This window comes from Triturus cristatus, chromosome 11 (genome assembly GCF_964204655.1).
Source record: "Triturus cristatus chromosome 11, aTriCri1.1, whole genome shotgun sequence".
In the NCBI taxonomy this organism is placed as follows: Eukaryota; Metazoa; Chordata; class Amphibia; order Caudata; family Salamandridae; genus Triturus; species Triturus cristatus.
The window spans coordinates 913,061,652-913,074,742 of NC_140594.1; the positions used below are offsets into that span (position 1 = coordinate 913,061,652).

The 13,091-nt window shown below is 41.9% G+C and overlaps 1 long non-coding RNA gene across 1 annotated transcript in view; it reads left to right on the forward strand.

Moving 5' to 3' along the window:
- The window catches only part of LOC146785602 (uncharacterized), a 278,542-nt gene extending 268,689 nt beyond the window's left edge, over positions 1 to 9,853 (forward strand). Inside the window, exon 4 of the long non-coding RNA XR_014970693.1 lies at positions 9,086 to 9,853. This is a non-coding gene — a long non-coding RNA (uncharacterized LOC146785602). The remainder of the gene's footprint in view (positions 1 to 9,085) is intronic.
- Positions 9,854 to 13,091: the final 3,238 nt, after the last annotated feature.

Consider the following 13,091-nt stretch of genomic DNA (forward strand, 5'->3'; position numbering starts at 1 on the left):
AACGGTGATGGATCAAACCCAGATCTGTTGACTGGGTATGAGTGTTTGATTGGTTCTGATGCTCCGTCCATCACCACCCCCTTTTGTACCACTTTGTTCACCATAAGTTAGCAGGGTATGCTCAGACGTGAGTCCCTTGCTCACTTTGCCACTGGATTCAAGCAAGCCTGGCTGAAGACGGCTGAAATGCCAGAAACCGGTCCTAGGAAGCTTGTTTCCGGTCCAGGGAAGGCATGGCTTGGCAGTTCGGGCTGGACTGTTCCCATGAGGCACAAGGTCAGACTGATTTGCATATGGCCATGTCTGAACTGGGGTGGCAGAGTGGGCTAAAGAACGGTGATGGATTAAACCCAGATCAGTTGACTGGGGGTGAGTGCTTGCAATGTTCAACACTCCGTCCATCATTTCCTTTGGTTTTTGCTTTGTTCGCCATAAGTTGGCAGGGTATGCTCAGAATGATGGATTTAACCCAGATCTCTTGAGTGGGGGTGAATCTTCTGATTTGTTCTGCATTCCGTCTATCAATTGTGTGTCTTTTGCTTTATGAATGACTACTACGGTACCTCCTAAATCTATGCTATCTGAAAGCACAGATGATTCTGTATCCCTAAGGAAATGACAAGTAAATGATAGAAAGGGAACGTACCTTAAACCAGTATTTGGAGATCCATGGAATTCTCATCTGAAGGTTGACAATAATACTGGAGATTTCAGGTTGATGAGTGATTGCTGAGCTGGCAATTATTAGGTGCACATTCGATTTGTTTTGATGTGATTGAAATGAGAGCCTTTAGGGTGAGAGATGGAGTTCCATATGGCAGAAAAAGGGCACAATGCTGAATTTTTTGATCAGCTGAAAATTGGAGACAAACTGAGTGTAAGAAAGATTCAATAAGCTAAATTATGGAACAAAACAAAGGAAGCGATGCCTTCTTAAAGGACCTTTCCACCTCCACTAAAGATATCCATCACAAGGAAGAGACTTCAGAAAGCTGTCTGGACACGAGAGGAATATTTGTCTAGACACCAGAGGAATATCTGTCTAGAACAGAAAGCACATATGACCCCTACTGCAAGGCTGGGCTCAAAGACTTCTGATTTTAGTTGGCTCATAGGGACTAGGATTTATTTCTGCAGGGCAAGTTGTGCTCACCTTACTACAGTCGCTTTGGGTCAGTAGAGGGGTAGATCTGCTGGGGGTGACCCTGGCCGGCTCCCCTGGTTCTTTTGTGTACTGGCCCTGTAGGAGTGTGACCTGCAAAAGGAGTGGGCCACCAACAAACACTGATCCAGGTGCCCAATAAGAGGCCAAAAGAGGCTGTTGGACCTGGGAGATGCAGGCAGACAGGTCACTCTATATTGGACACTGAGGTTCTTCTGAGGAATACCCCAGACCGAGGAGCAGTGCCAGGCACCCAGACAGGAGACAAGATCAGGTGTCATGAGGAAGAGCAGTAGTAATCAGGGTTCCCAAAAATTAGAAGATCTTAGAGACCATGATTCCTGAAATACAGGCTCTCAGGTGCTAGAGGTGGGGTGAAGCCCAACTTTCCCCATCAAAAACAGCCCAGTGGCACCAGAGATGTATTTAATATGATGAATTAAAATGTATTAAAGATTTGATCAAAAAATAATTTAATAGTGCTGCAGCCTTTTTTATTTGGTCTACATTTATCATAAATATAGAAAATGCATTTACTTTATAAGTGCTGTCAGGCAATCAGGAAACAGTCATGAAAAGTTTTCTTAGCATACAAAGCATGGTAAGAGGGAGTGTTTGAAAAATAAAGTGGGGGAATTGATTTTCTTCATTGACTTACTTTGAAGTGGAGGAGATTTTAGGACGGGAGACACATAAATAAAGCCATATTTGTCTGAAAAAATCGAGAGTCTCTCCTGCCTGAATCAGGGCCGTTGGCTATCGCTTTGTCAGTGCCCCCAAAGTGGACCCTGTGAAATTGTATACAATTCTATAATTGCTCAATTTACCTCTTTGTAGTGAGCTTCACTGACACAGGATGTGACTGACCCACTAGAGAATGAAATCCTAAGACCTTCCTTCCACTAAGGAGTCCCTGTTAAATACTTTTTTAAAGTATTTTAGTTTGAGAAAGCTTGTTCATGGAACCAGGCACTGCAGTCAGCCCCGAAGGACCCGATGCTCCTCCTTCTTGATTCCAACTCCACCCTCTGTCACTCAGAAAATCTAATTCGGCGACACTCAGCATTCTCTTTGTGAGATCACATGCACTGGCCTGCAAGCTGTAGTCACATGACTAGTGCAGCTTCAAGTATGCGCAAGCACTAGAATGCTAACTGGTACCAGGTGCTGAGTATATTCATTCTCGTGCAAAAGCAAACACCACAATATGAGATGAGGCTCCCACAGGAAAGGATCAAACAGTCAAACAAGTTCCAGGGGTCCCTACAACACAGACTCCAATATTTCCAAACCGCATCCATGCCCATCTCTCAAAGATAGAATAACATATGAACACACACATATGGGTTACATTATTAGGCAATACCTCATTCCTTCTCTGAGGTTTTGACAAGAAGATGATCCCACAAAAGACAGCTTTGGCTTTAACTTAATATAAGCAGCATGTTGTTCAACTGAAAGCTGAACTATCCTTCCTTTCAGCGGGAATATCCCTGCCTTCCTCAACATTCCCCTGCTTCTTCAATCGGTTTTATTCCCGCCTAAATGGAAAGGATATTAATATTGTTTTAGTTAAAAAAAGAATGACATCATCATAAATCATGGTCACAAATAATGACAAGGTGAATCCTTAAAAGAGGTTGTTACAATGGGAATCTAATTAATAGCATTGTATACAGCAGTATGTTATTGTGAGTTCAAATGTACCAAAAACAAAATTCTTGCAGCTTTTGTAGGCATCGGAACTGACCCCTTGTTGATTTAGCAGTGAAAAATTGGACACAATAATAACTTTGTTCATTCATTCCACATAAATAAAAAAAAATTAAAGTGTATTTCTTGTTCCACATTACTTAATTTTCTTTTTGCATATTTGAAAAGATTGTCATGGATACAGAGGAAGGAACTGCTTCCAGATGGTCTTCCTAATTTGACAATAAGAGCTCAATATAGCAACAGATATGAAATAGCATTCACTGCCTCAGTGTGTATTATTCAATTACTTATTTACCAGCACTCTCTTATGTGGAACAACACACCACACATTGAATCCTCTAGAGCCTCTCAAAGGCAATGATTTTCCATCTCCTTGGCACTGGAAAACAGACCAAAAGCATATAGTATTGGCTGTAGCTATTTTAATGATAATAACATCACATCAAAGACAAACAAAATAATACGGTGTTCGATTTCTCTGTGAACTGCTTCTTCAGACTCTACAGGAGTGATAAAAACCTTACACGACGCCCCCTGGACCTGACTCCCCCCATTATCAGGATCCAGATAGATAGATAAATAGATAGATAGATAGATATATTCATTGAATCCATCTTACAAAGGTACAGTCGTGTCTTCTGCACAATGACGTGCATGTTAACTCAAACAGACCAGTCCAAGTGAAATGGAAGAGGGTTCGTTCTAGAAGGAGGAAATGGCAAAATTGATTTTTTGCTGCTGAGCTTTCATAAACATGGGGCTTGTGATGCTCTTTGCAAAGCATCTTATGTATTTGACCGTGGACTAATACATGCCTCACTGCTTCATTTAACCCTTTCGCTGCTAGGCGTTAAGCCCCACCCCCAGTCTAAACCTTTTTTGTCTAATTGGGGTCGTTTGAGCTTAGGACTCCATAATTTTTTGTCCACATAGGCTATCTACGCAATATGTATATCCTTTTTTACAACATCCTAGGGATTTTTTTGTTATTGTCATTTATTTCAATATAGAACAGTACAACAATGGTAACTTGCCACGGTATCATCAACATAACCCAGTAGGTGATTCATGCAATACATTAACTTTTGCAATATTTCCAAAAGTGGGTTCGATCAAAAAATATGTAATAATGGTAGGAACTATCTGGTCACTTAGCTGTAAAAAATAATCTACCAACATAAAGGGCGTCTGAAAAGCAAGCATCCCACCTGCTCCTGTCCATAGTTTGGGAGAGGATATGGCCTATCGGGCAAGGGCGGTCCATCTCAAATCTGGGGAACCGGGTTTGAGTCTCAGCAATGACGCTCAACATCCTGTGATTCTGAGCAAATCCCTTAATCTTCCTGTGCTTAACACAAAAAATTGAATGTGTCCTTGTGTAACGTAACTGGTGCTCAAGTAAAGTGCTCTGATACCTGACAGCTTCGGGTCAAGTTCCTGCGATATAAAACTCCGGAAAATAAAAAAAAATAGTCAACTGGAATTCCATGTAGCAGTTCAATAGAACACTCAGGGCACTGAAGTGGGCCGTTGAGTACCCTCATGTGCAGAGTTATCCCCTGGATTTATATCTCCTGTAGCTGGCAAACTAAAGTCTCTTAGGCAGAAAAAGTATAGGAAGGGCTCCCATATGTTTCTGGGATGGTAGGGAGCTAATTGGCATCAGCTCCCAGGAATTAGAAAATTGCTCCTGACAGTACGCTACATCGCTACATCGCTCAAACATAACCGTATGGTGGGATCGGGTTTTCGATCCCAGTGCATGGCAACTCTGCGTTTGAATAGAAGGAGCAGCATGGTGGCGAGTCAGCGGTGAGTTGCTGTTGTGTGCTCAACATATCCCATCAGTCCCACTACGTTGGTGTAAGGGGGCAGATGCGTAGTAATTGTATATATGATTGAGTATACTTCCCTCCAGAAGGTCGAAACTCTTGAACAGTGTCATGGGAGATGGCAAAGTAAGGAGTTCCCACAGGACTCTCAGTTGTTTGCTGGCCCAGATCAATGTTAATAGGTTGTATTTCAGGGGCTTGAGAAACTGAGCTGTGAGTGGAAGGGGTATGTTGAGTAAGAGGTACAGAAATTTGAGAAGGATAATCATCTTCATTATAACAATACGTCCTGTGAGGGACAGGGGCAAATTGGATCATGTCGATATTCTATCTCCCAAAAATGTGATGGCTTGGTCATACTTGGAGTGCTATAATTCCTCAGGATTGCAGCTGAGCCAAATGCCTAAATATTGTACTGGGTTAACTGCCCATTTTAAAGGGTATTCTGAATTACAGACAACACTGTAATGGGTAATAGAAAGGATTTGGACCAATTAATATGAATACTTGAATAACCACCAAAGTGTATCAGGGGGGCAAGGTTTTCCTGTGGTTCACAGGCAGAAAGGGTGAGGTCTACTTCAGTGAAGCTACCAGTCCCCTTGTAGTAAAGCCAATTCCCCAGTTTGTGTGGCACTGCCTTACTCTCACTGCCAGTGGCTTCACTGCTATCACAAAAAGGTGCGGCAACAGCGGGTAGCCCTGTAATGTTCCACAGGTGATAGAAAAGGTGCCTGAGAGTAACCGAAATAGGTACACTCGAGTGGTGGGTAAAGTGTAGAGAAGTTGTATTTGGCGAGTGAACCATGGGCTAAAGCAAAGACGAGCAAGTAGCCGAAAGAGGTATGCCCATTCCAGAGAATCAAATGCCTTAGTGGTGTTCAATAGAGCAGCGACTGCAGAAATCTGGGGATCCAGGTGGTGCATTGCTGCAAAAATAGTGCAGAGGTCGTGCGACTTTAAATGGCCCAGAATGAAACCTGATTGATCAGGCCTAACTATTACGGGCAGGAGTGGCAGAAAGAGGTTTGCCAGTAACTTAGCATAGATCTTATTGCTTACATTTGTTATGGAGAGGAGCCTGTATGAATCACAGTGGGAAGTCGGTTTATTAGATTTAAGGAGCATTATGATGACCCTCCTCTCTCAGCGAGGGAGGCAAGGAGCCATTGTTAAGGGAGTCCTCAAACATTTTTTTAAAGTGTGGTGCAAGCAAGGCGTTGTTTTCCGTACAAAAGGCAGTAGTTTGGCCATCAAGCCCAGGCACTTTATCTCCTGGCAGGCTCTGAATGACCTGCGATATTTCTTCAGTGGTTTAAGGTGAGTCTAGACAGGCTCGATAGGCCTGATCCAGCCATTACAGTTGAATTGTGTCAAAGTACGCAGTTGATTTCACCTAGGCCAGGACTAGAGTGGCACTATAGAATGTAGAAAAAAAGAGAACATTATGCTCAATAGCTCCTAAGGGTGGAAATGAGAATGGAATCTGTGTCCTGCAGTTCCACAACAAAAGAGGACATGCACGGCCCGCAGAGCAGTCCCGCGAGTGTCTTTCCTGGGTAATCACCCTCCACACAATTGCGAGTTTGTGTGTCATGGCATATGTCAGGGGTCTCCAACCCTTTCTGTAACAAGAGCTTCTTATGTTCAGTGAAACTCATCGAGAGCTACTATTAATATTAGTGTTGTAATACTGACCACATCTGACAAAATTACATTAATGGTCACCATGTGCAAGATTACTACCAGCAGGGATCACCTCGGTTCATCATACGTGGTTGCCAACAGTAACGTAAGAAATGCTTTGTCAGTATAATATGCCTCTACATGGGTAATACATAACAGCCATTGCATCAATGCCTCTGGTACAAAGGTGATAACATTTGTAGAAAGTCTCCCCGATGCCACATGATTTATCACTCCAATATCAGATTTAAATATATTTTGGAAATTCAGCTATTTTTCTCCAAATACCAGCTTATGCACACCAGCAAAATAAACACTCTCAATTTTGGTACAAGTATTATAATTCAACAAAGCAAAAGCTTCTAATATGGTAGACTTGTCTGCACAAAGGAGAGCTACATACAGGTAGCTGTAGAGCTACCAGGAGCTCCCAAGCTACTCATTGGAGAACCCTGGTATAAGTAGTGAGTCTCTCTGGTGACCTCCTCTGTAAACTTCGACCGTTTGTCCCGATTGTCATCCAATCTGGCCATGTCCTTGGAGCGTAATTATTCCACCACCTGAGCATGAATGTACTGCTCAAGTTGTGGGAGTCTCCCTCGTATGGCTTTCAGTATCCCCAAATATTTTGCCATGCATGCACCACGTATCGCCACCTTAAATGCTTACCATGGTGTAGAGGGTGAACGTATGGAACCCTCGTTTTGTGTGAAATAGTCCTCTAACTCCCTACAGATATTCTCTCAGAATGCCACATCATGTAGTACACCAGGCGGCAGTTGCCAGGTGAAAGCACGGGGGCTGCGTGTGAGATCTGCAACAGTACTGGGGCACGATCCAAGTAGGTGCAGGGAAAATGGGACACTCTGGTGGTCCATGTCTGGACCGCTTGAGAAACTAACCATTAGTCTATCCTCAACCATGCATTAAGATGCGCTGTAAGACAAGTGTCCTCGGACATATCCGTATGTGTCTGTCTCTGTATGTCTTGTACGCAGTTGTCTTGGATAATCGCGTTTAGAGTCAGAGCAGCATTAGGATATGGGTGTTTGGAACTTTCGGCCCGATCCAGCAGATCATTCAGTGCTACATTAAAGTCACCACCCCAGAGTATGGCTCTGGGTCCAAGGCCAGAAATCTGCCTCCAGATCCCAGAGAAAAAGTCAGGGTCATCCAAGTTCAGTCCATATATGGCAACCAGTGTCACCGCATGTTTATCCAGCATGCCTGCTATGATGACATAGCACCCCTCCTTTTCGATGATGGTGTGAATCAGGTACCATGGGAGCCCTCTATGCAGCAAAATAGCAACGTCCATGGCAGGGTTCGAGTAAACTAAGGTGTGTGACACACCACACCACCTAGCGCACAGTGCTGAGGCAGTTGAGCAAGTCAGATGAATCTCCTGTAAAAGCAAATGACAACCTTGTAGTTGGTGAAGTATGCATGGAATAAGTGAGATTTCCTGTGTTCATTAAGACCACAGATGTTCCAAGTAATGCACGTTGCAGTGGTAATTTTGCCTGTGTATAGAGGACAGTGGTCTGGACAGGGTTGGGCAATGTCGCATTCAAAATGCAATTGGTTGAAAAGAGTTAGTGTACCATTGCAGAAACTTATAGGGGGGAAAGAATTAATCAAGAACAAACACACAAAATACTCAACCTCTTACAAACCCGCACCCACATCAACCCACAAACATGTTTGAAAAAAACAGTCCCACCCCATACACCAGCAGGCCCTGCCAACTTTATGGTTCATTTGGGAATCATCCCTGAATGCAGGAAGTATCCGTACATACAACCCTGCTGAAAATGGCTGGGTGGCTAAACAGAAAGAATATCTAGGACCAACCCATCGCAGACAATCGTTGGTTATCTCATAGTCAAAGGGCGCAGTGTTTTCAACACGGCACATGATCACAGGGTACCCTGCCCTGCGATTGGTGCTTGCAGAGCAACATCAGCACCCCTCCTGTCCTGTGAAGGAAATCACAGGACTGAGGTGTCACTAGATGATCAGGACAGCTACTGGGAGTGCGCTCCTATTCAGTAGCATGTTTGGTGAACTTGAGGGCTGATTTTGCATCTGTGAAGAACTAAGGTTTACTCTTAAAAGAGATTCGTAATTTGGCTGGGTATGGGATTTAAGGTTTTTGAAGTAGCCTTTTGGTAGGCAGAAATTTGCAGCAGGCAGCCCAGACCAAAAGTGTGAACTCAGGGTGATGGAGCAAGGACTCGTAGAAAAGAGACTTGCTTGGAGACAATCCTCTCATATAACTTATAACGTCATACTATTTGTGTATCATATAATTAATATGCACTACATTACATTTGTAGAGAAGAGAAGAAGCTTGCGTATGTGTTTTATTAGCAAGTAACTCAAATGAAATCTAAAATGGCCGCTAACGCGGACAATTGCATTGCACATGTGTCAACTTCACCTACGTAGCATAACAAGTTTTTTGCTTGGAGGGAATTTTCTGCACTTGTGCAGATACCTCTAAAACGGCCGCTTGAAAGCTCATATGCTAAGCATCTGCTTTGCTGAAACTAAATGACACCATTTTACGAATTGCTAATGCGGGGAGAGCATTAAAAGTAAATGGGATTAGAATAGAGATAGGTGGTATGCAATGAAATCATTTTGTTTTGAATCTAATATACATTTTCTTGACTTTTCTTATTAGTTTGTTTTCGGGCCTCAGTAAAAGACCGAAGTCCATATCCCATTTGACCATTACACATTCGCAGTCTAAGAGAGCCAGAAGCTGCGATGCAAATCCTTGAATGCCATCCAAGAAAGAAACAGCAACATACCCTGGGAACCGGCATGATGTCCTGTGAAAGGAAGAGAATTCATACAATAATGTATACTTTGTGTTGATAAAAATTGTGAATATGGGTAGGAATAAAGATTTGAATAGAAAATTAAGGGGTGGGATCATTAAACAATGAACTAAAAGAAATTATTGAAAACCTACATGGTGTGATGATCATCCCCTTTGCCTGTCCACCCAGAATTAGGAGTTTTTGAAATTGAAACATTAAGGGGTGGTACAATGGCATTAGGAGGGTATAATTGAGGTAGTTTAATTAGTTAGAACAGAGAGACCGGAATGCTGCAGAGCTCGGGATGCTGTCGGAGTGACAAGTGAATGCTGAAGAAGAATCATATGCAGACTTAGAATTCAAAATAATTAGAAGAAGATCACATAAAGAATCGAGGAGGAAGATAGTGTCAGAGAGGGGTGCGACGCAGACGTCGGATCTAGAAGAGTTCATCTTATCCTGTCCTGAATCCTGTCCTGAATCTTGAAACCTTTATCTCTTGTCCTTTCCTGGGTATCCCTTCCCAACTCCTTGGCTATGGGGTCAGTTTTCACACCATTCTAGGTAACTCTAATGTTCTGTAGAATTTAATTTGTACTTCTCTCTCTATTCTCTCTTTTCCAAGTACCGTCATTGAAAGTCTTATTAATCTGTGTCATTCTTCCTTCCATGGGTGACAGAGACCATTCTGTACTTTGACTTTGGCTCACATGAATTTTATTTAGATAAATATTTAAAAAATGTCCAGAGTCTGTGGTTATTTTGTTGCAAAGAATTTCACCATCAACTAGTTCAACTAATGGTCCATTGACCAGAGGAAAGAACTTTTTGATCTGTGAAAGATTTGGTTAGAAATGCTAGATAACTAAATCTCAGACGGACAATTATAAAATTGACCCCAGTGGATTAAACTGGCCTGTGTGAATGTGTGTGTTTATGGGCCCAAGGTGAGTATGAGGTATTAGAGTATCTGAGGCTGGTTTTAACGCTGGATCAGTTTTTCTGGTAGTAGAGCTATGGTTAATATTCACTACTCTGGTGATAAACATTGATTATTGATTATTGATTTATGTTTTAGCAAACCCGTTAATGTCTGGTAATTCCCGGGAAATTAATAGCGGGTGGTAAATGGAAGCCATACTGCAGTGAGGTTACTCGTCTGTTAAAAAGTACTGAGGAGCTATGCAGGGCTGCCAGTGCTAAAATAGGGACTATTGTTCTGTGTGAAAGCGAGAGTGATTGATAGCAAAGCGTTCGCTGGTGAAACTTTAGTGTTATATCACCTAGAAAGGGTAACACCGAAGGAGTAGCAGGTTCTTCTAAGCTCGGTTGAGGAGTAAGCGGAAGGTCTTACTCGCATTATATGAAGAGTAAGCGGAAGGTTTTACTCGTAGTGGGATAAATAATCCATCTTTTGGGTTCTAGTGGAACCGGCAGAGTAGCAAATGTTTTATGTTGTTATTAATGAGAATTTAATGCAAATTTTTTAAAAAAAAGTTTTGCATTACCTTGTGAAAAGAGGGCCAGTCGGCAGAGTTGTACTGACGTCACTGGGAGCCGCACTGGGATTGGTTAAAGCAGCGGTGTGTGACGAGAAAGGAAATTGTAAAGGAGGGGTCAGTTGTGAGGAGTTATACTGACGTCACAAAAAGGCCACGCTGACATTGGACAAATTACGAGCGTGTGCTGGTTTCGATTGGAAGTTTGAATAAAAGCTGATTTTGGATTGGTAGGCGAAAAATCTGACAGAAAAACTTGAGTTTTGCAGACTATTGTTTTATGTATTCACAGGACAGAATGTATGGGGAAAAGAGACAAATGTCACTTGTGAAGAGAATTAAGAATTTCTTTAAGAAAGACAAGCCAGTGTTGACCAGAGAGAGGATTCCTATTGGTACATTTAATGGAAGAATTTTGCAGAATTTGAGAATGCGGATGAATGATTTAGATCCGAGACCAAGAATGACACAGTATGAGGCACTAGAAGAGTGGGAAACTGTATTTGCGTGAGTCATGTGGGAGTCAGATGCAAGAAATGGAGAAAAGCAATGGTATCAGAAGGATTATATCCAGTATTAACAGTTGATGAACAGGCAGGAGGAAAATGTAAGGAGAGAACTAAACACTTGACAATGACAGGTTTTGGAGAATCAGAAAATGAGTTTATGGAGGACCTTAACTAAAAACCCACCACCATATCAGGAAGAACCGAGTAGAACTACTCCGAGTGCACCAGTTTTTGCAACACCTTTGGTTCCACAAATTCTACATGATACCACAGTTAATAGGGTACTTCAGGATAGAGAAAGGGATACTTTAAATAAGAATAGAGAAGAATTAATACAGAAAATAACACAATTGAATGTACACCATGACGCATTGACTATACCCGTAACCATAGGTCCCGTTGTTCCACTGTATGAAGATAAAGCGAACTGTCCCAAACCACCAGTTGCGAGAACCCCTTTGAATAAACCTCAAAAAGAAATTGTAATAACTGATGACGAAATAAGTGAATGTGATTCAGTAATATCTTTAATGGATTTGCCATTAAGGGAACAAATCAATGAAACCGCAAGAAAAATTATACCTAGTTGTTCAAAAGAAGGAAGATCAGTGACATCCTCAGGAGTCAGAAGTGCTACAGCAGTGACTCCAGAGGATCTGGAGAGATGGGCACAGGGAATAGAAAACAAATTTCAACCCCAAAGTTTTGGACAATTTCAAATTGAAAGTGGAATTAGAAGAAATGATAGCTGGAAATGTGGGCATAGATAAGCTAAACACTTACAGTGAAGAAGAGTTGTTGTTCATATGTAGAAGCATAACTAGAAACGCTAAGATATTTCATAAAAAATTGACAGAGCTTGCCTCCAAATGGGGATTGAAATAGGGAGATTGAAAGTGCTACAGAAGCCATACAGAGCAGAATTTACTGATAAGGACTTGGAAAACATGAATGTGTCAGGAAGAAAATTGCATATTAAGGAGTTAATGACCATTTTACATAAATGGGGAGACTTAGACAGGTGGAAGACTAGGTGGACAAAGAAGAAAGAGGAAACACAGGCAAATCGGACCGCATCTGAATATTTACTAAAAGAAACAGTGAAAACCGAGAGATTGTGCCCGATGAGAGAAGTCCCCGGGGGAGGGTATGTACATGTTCCATGGAGTCAACAAGATATTTTGTCATTTACTAATGATTTTCCCAAGTTGAGAGAAAAACCAGTTGAATGGTACAAGCAGGTTGAAAGGTTTGTTAAGGTTTCTAAGGTTTTGTTGAAGGATTTGGATGGTCTGTTTGACATAGTGGTGCCTGCTGATTTATGGAAAGAATGTAAAATCACAGTTGATTGGCTCACTGATGAGTACCCAAGAGACTCAAAAACAGGAGACCCTTCACCAAGTAATTACTTTCTTGAAAGGGAAAATCCCACCAAAAGAAACAGATTGGGTAAAAATAGATAGAACATCCCAATAACTAAATGAGTCTGTATATGCTTATTATGAACGCCTATTGCAGGTGTTCACGAAGTATAGCGGATTTGAAAACATTGGAGATAAGGACATTGGTCATTTTGTGTATCATTTTGTGTATGGCTTAAGACCAGAAATTTGTCAGATGATTCAGCAGCACATGTTGTGCTGGCAGGGAAAACCCATAGACGAAATACGAAAGTATGCCAAGTATTGCGGAGCTGATATTGAGAACAGGCGTAAAATGTTAGAAGAGAAAGTGATGTGGGCACAAGTGAAATTGGCAGAACATCAAGAGCTTAAATTAAATAGTCAGACTGATGATCAATTGAGAGGGCAGGGTCAGAATGATAATGTAGCAAATGGGGGAAAACCAAGCGGACG